The sequence below is a fragment of the Emys orbicularis genome, chromosome 7 (genome assembly GCF_028017835.1).
Source record: "Emys orbicularis isolate rEmyOrb1 chromosome 7, rEmyOrb1.hap1, whole genome shotgun sequence".
Taxonomy (NCBI): Eukaryota; Metazoa; Chordata; order Testudines; family Emydidae; genus Emys; species Emys orbicularis.
The window spans coordinates 45,590,420-45,603,083 of NC_088689.1; positions in this window are offsets into that span (position 1 = coordinate 45,590,420).

A 12,664-nucleotide genomic window follows, 5' to 3' on the forward strand; every position below is an offset into this window, starting at 1 on the left:
TCATTCTTCCATTTCCCTCATTACATAAGTAAAAAACATTGCTCTTTTTAAAAAACAAACTTAAAAAACAAGTACAAATTACAACAATAGTAATGATTTTGTATATTATATCTGTAAACATTAGGAAGCCATTTCTAAAACTTTCTATTCCAGTGTCTTCACACATGTATGCATCCTATGCTCCAAACCATATTGCTTTAGTGGGAGCTGCGATCAGCCGAACCTGCGGATGCTGCAGGTAAACAAACTGTCCTGGCCTATCAGTGGATTTCCCTGATGGGCCGCATGCCAAAGGTTGCCAATCCCTGATGTAGTGGATAGGGCCCTGGATTAGACTCCAGAGATCTGGGTTCAGTTCCTGACTCAGTCCCAGACTTCCTGTGTGATCTGATCATGTAATCTATCCTATTCTTGTAACTTGTTTTTTCTTTACATTGAAATTAGAAGTGTATGGATAGGAGAAGACAGTCTGACTTTCCTTCAGAAAGGAACCCTATCTGCCGGATGGCTGAACCACAGCCCACAGAGTTTTACAATGCAACTCACAGCTGCCTTCATCTGTATCATGTACAAAGGTGTGACAATGTAAAAGGGTAACCTGCCCTGTACTGCCTCCTGCTAGCCAAGTATGTCTCTGTGGCACCCTGCTTCAGTTTCTCTTCTTGCAGGGCACAGTCCAGAGTTAAAGACAAAATTTCCCTGCTGGGGTTCAGCTTTAGTAAGTTCAAATAAACTTGAAATAAAGGCTCTCTGTCCAAGTCTCTTCTCTTGGGTTCAGGGATTGCCCGGCCCTCTTTCCTTGGGTCCTGTGTTTCTCAATCCTGGCCTCCCTTTGGCTTCAGGGGCCAGAGGTTGTGCAGTGTCTCCCCTTGGCTTCAAGGGCCACGGGTTATTAAACAAGATCAGATTACACAGGAAGTCTTGGGGAGGGGGAGGGGGTGGGGCTGCGGGGAGGGAGCAGGGCTAGGGTGTTTGGTTTTGTGCCAATAGAAAGTTGGCAACCCTACGCAGGTGGTATGATTGTAATTTCTTGTGGCTTGTATTTCTGAACTCTCAGCACCTCCTCTAGCAGCTTGCCCAGCGGCTTCCTCCAGGAACTCTTTCAGCAGCTGCCTCTATCATTCTTTCCCTTACCTCCCTAGGCTAAGAGGTCTACTGCTAGCAGTCCTTCCCCTACTGCTGTCTGCTCCATTCCTCTTATGTGTTACTGTGAAGCAGACTCATCTACTGAATCTAACTGCCACCTACGATATTTCCGGTATGTTTATGCCACTACACTCAGGGCCGGCGCAACCCATTAGGCGACCTAGGTGGTCGCCTAGGGCGCTACAATTTGGGGGGCACGATCGCGGTGGTATTTCGGCGGCGGGACCTTCCGCCACCTCTGTGGGGGGCGGCATTTCGGGGCGGGACCTTCCGCCGCCTAGGGCGGCAGAAAAGCTGCCGGCACTCCTGACTACACTCTTACCCTGCTCTAATAATAGAGTTTTTTTAATGTTACCCTACTTTCCCAATACTCTCACTATACCCCTCATAGTATATTCTGTCACCTTAAAGCTTCTGAATTCTTCAGAAAGAGCCTTTCTTTCCTGGGTTCAACTGCTTCTTTAACCTTACATGTGTTACATAGCCCATCTTTGTGTCTCTGATCAATAAAAAGTATTGTTCAAACCACAGTGACCAGTTAACAGTATAAATACAAGTACTTCACTGATCCTTTCATAACTCTGGAGTAGTGCATTATCCTCTCTTTAGGGCACACTTCATAGAATCTTCTTCCTCTTTTCTCCTTGATCCACAATTCTTGCCATTCCTTTTAAAATCCTTTTAAAAACTAAGCTCCTAAATTCCCCCTTACTCAAAGGAATCTTCATATCAATTTCTCCATTTTAAAATATTTTTTTGCTTCTTTATCTGCCATTTCATTGCCAGGTATCTCAGTGTGTGCTGTAATCCAGGCGAGTATTTTGTTCATGTTGAAGCCTACTACGCTATTGTCAAAAACAATATTTAATGTTTTAGATCATGCCTGCTTTCTGAGGTACCCCCTTTAAATGGAGAATCTGAAAAGATAACAGGTGCAGCTAGGCTATATGTCCCTTATCCATTTGAATGCTAATGTTACTCCTGCCAGTTCAGCTGTTGTAATGGCTACAAAATTATATATTCTTTGAGATTTCATAACGCCAGTCTCAAGGATGCAAAAGTCTGCTCACACTCCACCTGTTTTTTATCTCCTCCTCCATTCTGAGGGAAGAGACAGTGTATATATACAGCCTTCTTCCCAGTGTATATATACAGCCTTCTTTGTCCTGACTGGCTGGGAGAGATGGGAGCCTTGCCCCACCCACTCCACAAGGCTCCTGATCCCAGGCCCTTCAACCATAAACAGGTGTTGGATTGACCACTAGTCCTCACTACCTTAAGGGGACAGTCACTCTGTTACACTCAGTGAGACTGAGAGTTTCATGGTGATCCATCTTGATGTAGCAGATTACATTGCCAGCTGGTACTCACAGCTTCCCCAGCTAAGAACTCTGTATTAAAAATGAGGATGGTTGCATTCTGCTCTAGTTTATGCCATTCAGATGCAATTCTTAACTAGATGCATATAGTAGTGCACAATCAGCCTTCTCTACAATTCACCCAGATATAACAAAGCTCAAGTTACCTGAGTTGGCAAAGTTCCTACAGCTGACAGGTGGTAGAACCAAGTGGCCAAGGTATGCTTACCTTTAATAAATATAATGAACGCTGGAGGAAGTACAAATAATTAACACACTCTCGCTCAGACAAGCTTTAAAAGCTTCACACAATGATTTCCAAATTAGACCCACACCCCACAAAGTAATTTTCCAAGTCAGTATACCATATGACTTCATTTTATATACCATTGCTCATACAAACTATATCCCATAATGTTTCACAGAATTAATTATTACAGTAATTGCCTGGTTCAGCCACTGACTTCCATGGAATGACAACAGGGATGACTCAGCCCACAAAGTTAACATAAATATGTTAGTAGACAAAAAAGTTAAAAGGAATGGACAACATATGGTTCTGGATGAATTTTTAAATTAGATGAAAAGTGAGTGAGAGAGTGAGTTTGAAGGAGAATGAGGCAATAGAGGAAGGCTGCTCAAGATGGTGGCTATGCTATAGAGGAGAAGGCTCTTACTCTGGGTAATGAAAACCTCTCTTCACAAGGGAAGCTGCAGTACAGACAGAAGCAGTGCAAGTACAGTCAAAGTACAGATTTTTGCATACAGCCCTGCTAGGTTCAATTAATATTGGACCAGCTGTTGCCTCAGCTATGGAGCAAATCCTCCCAAACGCTCTGATTAATAATATGAATGAGCTGAAATGATAAAGTCTTGAATAAAAAAAAATAACAATGGAATAAAAAAGAAGTGATGGGTTTCTTTAAAAAAAACAAGGAATTAAAATCTAACATGTTTCAGCTAGTTATTTAAAGCCCATTATGTGGAAACAGGACAGAATTATATTGTAGGACAGGAGCAATACAGCCTGGAGACATCTCTCCTCTGCAGTAGTGGGACTGTAGGTCACAAAGCAGCAAGACAATCACTAAAAACCCCTTTCTCTACCCAACCCCTTCACTTCACACACACATGTCTGGAGGCTTCCTGTGACTGACACGTCTGGAGGCTCCCCTGCCAGCTGCCACGGAATGTTGGCTTTCATACAGCGGAGCATGCTGGCTTGCCTATGCATGCTCGTTCTATTAAAGCCACCTGCCACCACATAGATTTTCTTTACTATGTATAGAAAATAGGTTTGGTCTCAATGGCTTTGAAATTTCAATGTCATGTCCTTACTCTGATGGTTTATGAGATCTTTTGGAAGGAAGTCCCCTTCTGAAGGTGTGTCTGTGCCTTTCACTAGGACAGGTTCTGCTGAGCCAACTATCGGTTCACAAACTTATGAATATGTCTTTGTTTTTATGTAACATTTCAGTTTAACATTTGGTTTTAATCAGAAGACTTCATTTGGATCTTATGTTGTCCTCAAAGGAAGAGAGTCTGGGAAACGCTGTTTCTAATTTTGCTTGAGCAGGAAGTTATTTAATTATTATTATGAAAATTAATAAATTTCATGCAAGCCACTGTCTTCCTGTCTTCGGAGAGTCAACGGTGTTTTGGGATGTGTTTGGGTTTTTTTGGTCAGGGTTAGTGTGTGTTTGGTACTGCCCATTGGCTATTTACAAGAGATAGTTAATGGAGGGTACTAGGACAAATACCTTGATTGTGGGAATAGCCCACTAGAAGGTCCCTGGACCCTGGGAGGTTGTCTGCCTTCTTCCCCTACCCAGCACACATTTGAATAGTTTAGGAGAAACCTAGTACCTCATGGGGCTTTACATGGTAAATCAGGAGCCATTTTGAACCTGGGAAAGGCTTTTTCACTTACCCATCTGTAATCCCATGATAACACAGCTGCATGGGGAATGGAGTCCTTATGTGCCTCTGTTCTGGCCAGCTTATGGAGTGGGACCCCTCCCCACCTTTCAGGTCTGAGCTTCTTTCCCTGGAAGATCAAGTGTTTGTTGGCTGAGAAGCAGAGTGGCACAATTCCTATTCTGCGGCTGCCTGCATTCCGAGTCTCCTTCCCTGGCAGAGCAAGGATCTGCAGGGCTGAAAGCCAGACAAGCCCATTTCCTATTTTGCTGCAGCTGGAGGCCTGGCTTCATTGAAATAACAGGCTTCTCCTCATGCCCAAACATGCTGCAGGGAGTCCCATACAGAGCACAGTGACAGCTTCTGTTCAGGAAAAATACCCCAGCAAACACTTCCTCAAGGTAGGAGGGCAAAGGAGACAAAGTATAAACTGTGATTTTAAAACCACTTGCCCATTAACAATGCAAATTATTTCCGTGCAAAGGGGATGCTTGCTTTTGCCTTTTTAGAGACCTGGAATCTCTGCCGTTTGGAACACTTACACCTGAGCAGGCAGTGGGGAGTTCTCCTCTCCTTGGGAATCCTCATGCTCCTGGTTGAGATGTCTCATGACCACAGTGTGGTGGGAGTGTCGAGGACCTGCTGCACAGTCCAACTCAAAGTCTCATGCTCTGGCAGAGTGAGAGTTGGGTCTTGGAGCAGCAGGACCCAGATCATCCTCGGTGGCTTCTGAAAAGCTGTCTGTAACACCTTTTGGACCATCACCTGACTCAGTGCTTGCAGGGCTTTTCCACTACTGTGGTGGGGACGTAGAGGGAGCCTGCTGAAGGGGGGCTGCACCTGAGGAACCAGAGGGCTATACCCTTAGTGCTACAAAGTTTCCCTAATTGAGGGACAGCAGTGCTAGAAGCTGAACCAAAGTTGCTATTATATGAAAAAGGATACAACTTAAGGTTGTAAAACAAAATGGTCACAAGAAACTGAACAGCCAACTTCTGCAGCAGGAGGCAAAATTTCTGGTGGCCTAAATGGAAGAGGTGCAACTCCATCCTGCAGCCTCTACAAGTAACCTTGGACCTCCTCTGAATGGCACAGGTGAGAAATACTACCCATTTGTTAGGAGAGCAGCTGGGCAGCAGAATATAGCAGGGATGAAGGTTCAGATTCTGCCCTTTGGAAGAAATGCTTTAGTTAAGAATTTTGGGTAACTTTTGTCTGGTATACAAGCAGAAGAAGTTCTACCAGGATTATGACCATTCAGAAAAGTAGATCAGATTGTGAGCAGATGGTGGAGTGATTTAGATTCGCCTTCGGAAAACACAGGGTCATTGTTCAACCAGTAGCTAATGTCATGTCTGGGATTAGATTTAAAAAAAATTTTTACATTTATTTCAGTGTGTCATGGATCCAAAACACATAGCAGGTTTCCTTAGTATTTTTTTTTTTTACATTAAAGCACGTATGTCAATTCTTAACCCAAAACAGCATTAGCTAAAGCACAATTTTGTTTGTGGTTTAAAAAAAAAATCAGGTCTGAGTTTAAAATTCACTGTAGTGCAGGAGGTCCCTGCAAAGCCCTGCCTACTACTTAACTCCCATTTTAAGATGTAAGTCAAGTTTAGATGCATGTAGGACTTTGTGTGCCCTTTACACTTCGCAGAATTTAACCCTCAATGAATAATCCTAAAGATTGTTCTACAATGGATTCTCTGGAGGGTTATTTACAAAAATATGAACCAACAGTATTCAATGGAAATCTGTCTATGACCAGCATAAAAATCATTAAGATATCACAGACAGTATTTGAACTGCAGTATCATGTTCCTTCAGTGTAGTTATCAGATAGTGGGATGCTTCTAAACACTGAAAGATAGCCCCTACAAAAAAAAATTAACTTGGAGTTGCTGCAATAACTAATGTAACTCATATGCAAAATATGTGACGAGAACACAACAATTTAAAGCCCTACGACCCTAAAAAATTAAAGGTACATAAATATTCTATTACCCTTCATACATGTTTTACAATATTGACATGTGAAAATTCATTGTACATATTCAGATAATAATCTGCCTCCAACTCTTAACATAAAGTGTATATTTGGCTGTGGAAAATATGTATTTGTTGGAAGAGTTGTTAAGTATGATGTGGAGAAAAAGTGGGGGCAAGGCTGGTGGATCAGTCACTATAAAAAGCCACAGGCCTGTATCCGCCCAGATTGGAAAGGAGCCTTCCTGTAACTGAAACCTCAGACCAGTAGAATTTCCTAACTTTTGGGGGTTCCAGTTTTCAGAAAGAACTTGATAATACACCTCTACTCCAATATAACGCGACCCGATATAACACGAATTCGGATATAACGCGGTAAAGCAGCGCTCCAGGGGGGCGGGACTGCGCACTCCGGCGGATCAAAGCAAGTTCGATATAACGCGGTTTCACCTATAACGCGGTAAGATTTTTTGGCTCCCGAGGACAGCGTTATATCGGGGTAGAGGTGTATAAGCTTTTTGGACTGAATTTTTGTAACTGAAAAAAATAAAAATAAACAAAAGGAGAAAAATAACCTGAATGGTCACAGACTCCTCAGAACAGAATTTCTTTCTATGTAGTACTGTATTAATGGCAGTAGTGAGAGCAGAGCCTCAAGCCTGAGAGTTGCTGTGGGGCACTTTTTGCAACAATGTTGGCTAACATTTTTGTCTTTTTTGCTGAAAAACAAGAATTCAAAATTTTTGACCACATCTGTTGCTGCGGGGTTTTGTACTGCATACCTCAGCCCTGCAAATAAACAAGCAGGGATTGGTGAGAGAAGGGCCAGGAATCCCAAGAGATACTGATTCCACTTGCTGATTCCCCCCTCCAATGCAGCTAGCCCATAGGGTTAGATGGGATCAAACTGTACTCCTGGACTCCAGCAGGGGTGAATCAGTCGGTTTGTGTTCACCATAAATAAATACCCAAATATAACCAAAAGTGTTAATGATAAGATTGGAAAATTTTGTTGGGGAAATACTTCACAAAACTGAATACTTTTATAAGAAAACTAATGACAACTACTATTTTTTTTTTAACCCCTTCCTTAATAAGATGAAAAGGAATTGCTTTTATTTTACTAATTATAAAAGAGAAAAGATGTATTCAGTGTACAGAATCCAGAGACTACCATGATGTTGGTGAGCATAACTGCCTCCAAGGCACAGCATATTTGGCTGAAAGATTATTAGCATCCTCATATGTGCTACAATACCAAAATATTCCTAGCTATGGAATCAGTATTTATTGCTTGATAAAATAAACGTTTACATAAAAGTAAATTTTAAATACTATTTGTTTCAGCAATAAGTTCAATTATATGGGTGTAAGATTTTGTTCTACATTACATACTATGGCCCTGATACTGGAACAAGATGCAGGGAATGGGGGCCTGTAGTGGCCCAGTCCTCCTGTCCTCCTCAAATGACTTCAACATGCATTTTGTCTTAGCAGGATCAGGCCACATATGATCAGGAATCTACTCTTTTTATTTGTGTTTGGAAACACAAAAATAGTATTGCTATTTTGAAATGCATATTTACAAAACATAACGATTTAATAAAGATAGGAAAGAAAAATTAGACTACTGAGTGCAAAATAGAAGTATAAAATTTATTTAAAACCACCCACAAAGTTCTGTGTAATCAGGAATGATACAATTTGTAATAGTCTTTTTTTAAAAACTCATGACAAGATTTAAAATATATTTTCAATTACAGTATTCATTTAGCCTTATTCAGTTAGGACGATAAAAAAAATGAAAATTTACGTTCTAAACAGATGAGACACACAAGAAAAATATAACAGAACAGACAATTTCCACAACAACAATCTTTACATGTATGTTTCAACACTATTATCAACATTTCAATGCATCTTGCTACATAAACATGAAATCGTGTACAACAACTGCTTGCACCAAAAACATAGTTTAAGTAAGTCTTTCAAGTAACATGCAGTCACAACTCACAAGTCTTCAAGTACTGCTGGTAAGAGTTCCCTTTGCTGCAGAGAAGATTTCAAGGATCAGATCCTCACTGATGTAAATCCACATAGCTCCACGAACTTCAATGGGACTATGTGGATTTACACTAGATGAGAATAGGGTCCCAAATGTATGAGAAATGAAGTAACTTTTTAACTTTCTTCTGTACATACTGTGACATAATGAAGTGCTTTTTCTTTCTGTTTTTTTTTCTCCATTAGGAACTAAAAACATGTTAATGTTAAAAAGAAAATTGTATTTGTCTTTCAAAAGTTATTTCATTTTTTCAGGTCTAAATACAGTAGGTTGATAACACCAAAAAACAAAAAAACAAAACACCACCACCAAATCCCCAAAACACAGAAGTTCAAAGCTGCAAAATAAATATTAAATGCATTCCATATAAAGAAATCAAGAAATATACAGAATATATTGATCAAACAAAAATCAATTTTTCTGCTTTGGCATACTGTACCTTTTTAGTTTTTTCATAAAAGTCAGGATAGAATCAAACTGCATTCGCTGAATGTAACATTGTAGCCTTAAAAAATAATGTTGTTGTGTCTGGTAACGCCAAGTTTTTAAAAAGCATTTATGACATGTCATGATATTGTGACATTACCAAGAACTGTCCTCTTCCAAACTCAGCAAAGAAATAGTAGAAGAATTTAATGTTAAAGTATTAAATGTCCAATATTAATACTTAAACAGATTTTTCTTTTAACTATATTGGAATATTCAGTTTGCCTCTCTGGATTTGTAATAATTTTTTTAATCTTGGGAGATATTTTGAGGACTAGAGGCTCATAACATTCAGAATGCAAAGGTTGCCTTGTGTTTTGCTAGAATTATAAAGTGACATTCACAAAAGTAAAAATAAGTCTGTTATGGTGATGTACAGTATCACCACAGTTTAGACATGTAAGAATGAAAAGCAAAAAATTTTTTCTCCCCAGTATTTATTTATTTTTAGGAGATCATTTTATAATTCCAATACAATAGTATAGGATGATGAGGCTCAATACTTGCTAATGCAAAACTCACACTGGCAGCAATGGAAGTTTTGCATGACTCAGGCATGCAGGATTGGGCTAATGGTTTCGCTGTCTAATATCACCAAAATTAGGGTGGTGAGAAAACTTTGGCTTTTAGCTTTGTGCCTCACATTTCCCTGTAGTGTGGCAATATTACACAGTATAACAAACCTCACTGGATCTTATGTCAGCAGAGAATGGAGCTGAGTGAATTCTCACAACCCCGCTTCAAGTGGTCAAGTAAAGCTGTCTAATAATAATGATAAAAACGTTGTGAATAATTATTTGAGGAAAAATTGCCCAAATTTGCAATTAATATTATTCACAATCCTACCAGTTCTATAGCCAGGTCACTAATTTGAGGTACAAATCCCTTACCACATTCTTTTTGTAGGCAAGAGGGGAAAGAAGGTCAGCCTACAGTTGGATATCTAAATCCTACAAAAGAAGCTAGATTAGAATATCTTTCTAAACTACATTTCTAATTTTCTCTAAACTAAACACCAGCGTAATGATTTGGATCTCGCTGGCCAATATGTGTGCAGCAGAGATATTGTAAAGAAGATCATCCATTGATGACTGCACAGTCAACTTTGAGGCTTGATTCTCAGTTACACTAAGACTTCTTTACACCACCCTGCTAGAGTTAACACACCTTACTATGTGTCAGTTTCATTCAGTTCCACTTTAATGTCATTTTGTTCTCCCAGAGGGGTGTTAAAGGGCCTTAGCGTAAATGAGAAAAAGGCCCTTTATTTTTATATTTTTAAAAAAAACTTTTGCATTATAATAGTATATAACAAGAAACAAGTAAGACATCTAAAATGTTTATCAAACAATTCATAAAATCTTCCACAATACAGTATTAAAATGTTCTGTGGCAACAATTGTGATATCAATTAAGTGTCAAATGATTGACATCTATTCCAATGTGAAGCTACAACAGCAATTTTTTTTAATACAGTCAGTCTACTGCATGTGACATCTCTATGTAGCTTAATTGTCAATTGTGTTCTACTTCCTACGCATAGAACATTTTGGCATCTATTTATAACAGTATTGTGCCCTTTGACTTTGTGGAAGGCTGTAATGGCGCACAAAGTGGGTAGAACAGTTGAGTGATAGTACAGCCACATTTAAAAATGTTGTCAACCTGAAACAGTGATTGATGTATGACTCAACATATAAAACAATTTAAGGCCCAATCCTGCAGTCATTGCAAATAAATCATTGGGAGCTTTTCGCATTTTAGAATTAGACACCAATGAACACCGTGTCACAGTAACATCAATTTCATTTCATTTGAATTAACTCTGCGGGTTCTGAATCACACAACAGTACAACTTATCTTGACATAGCAGCCTTCATACAAAGTGTCATAAAATGCTTAACAGAAAGAGGCAAAAGAGAGAAGACTTTCAAGCTGGGCACAGCAACTCATAAAAGGAAAAATGACATGGATGAAGATCCAGTAGGAGAAAAGAAAAGAATTGACATTAAAAGTGATAAACATGCAAGTGTTCTTGCAGATTAGCTATGGTGGGGGAAGAACTGAAGTATGCAGTACTGAGTAGGATCTAGTGTCATTTGTAGGCTAAAAAGAATGGGAAGATTTGGGCTAAAATGTAGCTTATGGCTACAGCCCATTTGGGGTGGAGGGAGTCAGAAGAGGCTGGGGAATAGTAGGAGTCCCAAAGAGAATTGTAACAAAAAGGCCTGGTCCACACTAACCCCCCACTTCGGACTAAGGTACGCAAATTCAGCTATGTTAATAACGTAGCTGAATTCGAAGTACCTTAGTCCGAACATACCGCGGGTCCAGATGCGGCAGGCAGGCTCCCCCGTCGATGCCGCGTACTCCTCTCGCCGAGCTGGAGTACCGGCGTCAATGGCGAGCACTTCCGGGATCGATCCGGGATCGATTTATCGCGTCTAGACAAGACGCGATAAATCGATCCCAGAAGATCGATTGCCTGCCGCCGAACCAGGAAGTAAGTGTAGACGTACCCAGAGTGGAGAAGCACACAGCAAAACTGGAACCCCTACACCCTTTCACAGTGCAGTTTATGTTCAACGCCTTCCTGCTCAAGCCAAATCAGCCCTGCTTGCTGCTGTGGAGGGAGGAAGAAAAGGCAAATCCATAACTCCACTCCTCTTTGGAGAGTCTAGTGCCAGTGGTGGCACTAACTTTATGCAGTCCTTGAACTTCCCACTGGGACTATGGCTGATCCCTGCACAGGGACAAATAGAAGACACAAAGAAGCACCATCTCCTGCTTGTGGGTCTTTGCAGGGACAGTCATAATCTTATCTGTTATGTTAAGATCTAAACAGAGTAAATCATACAGAAGGAAGGACAGAATGCCAGAGATACAGCAAGTACAAGCAAAGAATGATCTTCAGCTGTGGAGAGCTGAGACTGTGGGCAAAATGGACTTTGTTGTGGATAGAGGGTCAGAAAGGTAGAATGCCAAAAGTTTATGGAGAATTTTGAAAAATAAATGGGCAGTTTACAAGTGGATATGAAAGATTGATAGTGAAGGTGAAGGGATGGACTGAAATGCCCCTTTTTCTTGTAATGAAAAAGTAATTTAACTGCAGCATTCTGGACTCCATGGAAGAGTAAGGCTATAACAGGATGATAAAAAAGGGAACTATCAGAATTAAGACAGAAAATGATTGACATAAATATAGATTTTGAAAGAGTTACATTAATAATAAATTCTTGTAACATTTCAGAGGTGGAGATAAACAGATTTACAGACAAGGGAGAGGTGAGATTAAAAAACAAAAGTCAGGAGCAAGGCTGACGCTTACATTGCTACCCTTGGGAGCAAAGGTCTGTGTTAAAGAGAATTAGAAGACTTGTATGCAGGAAATTATAAGTCTTTAAAGCATTCAACAGCAGAAGGCTATAGGGTCACCAAGCACTGACAGACAAAATGGGTAAATACAGCAGATGAGCTACAAAGGAATCAAAGCATGAACTGAGCGAGTTGTAGAGTTCAGTGTCATCTATACAGAACAGAAGTTAATGCCTAGGGTTGAAGCTAGCAAATAAAATGTCCTAGAGGGAGAAGATACAGTATACACTGAGAATTATCTCCATTCTTTAGAAAACAAAGCAGCACACAAATGACACTTAAATATTACACTCAAACAGAAACATTTAACTAACTCCTCTGAAACATC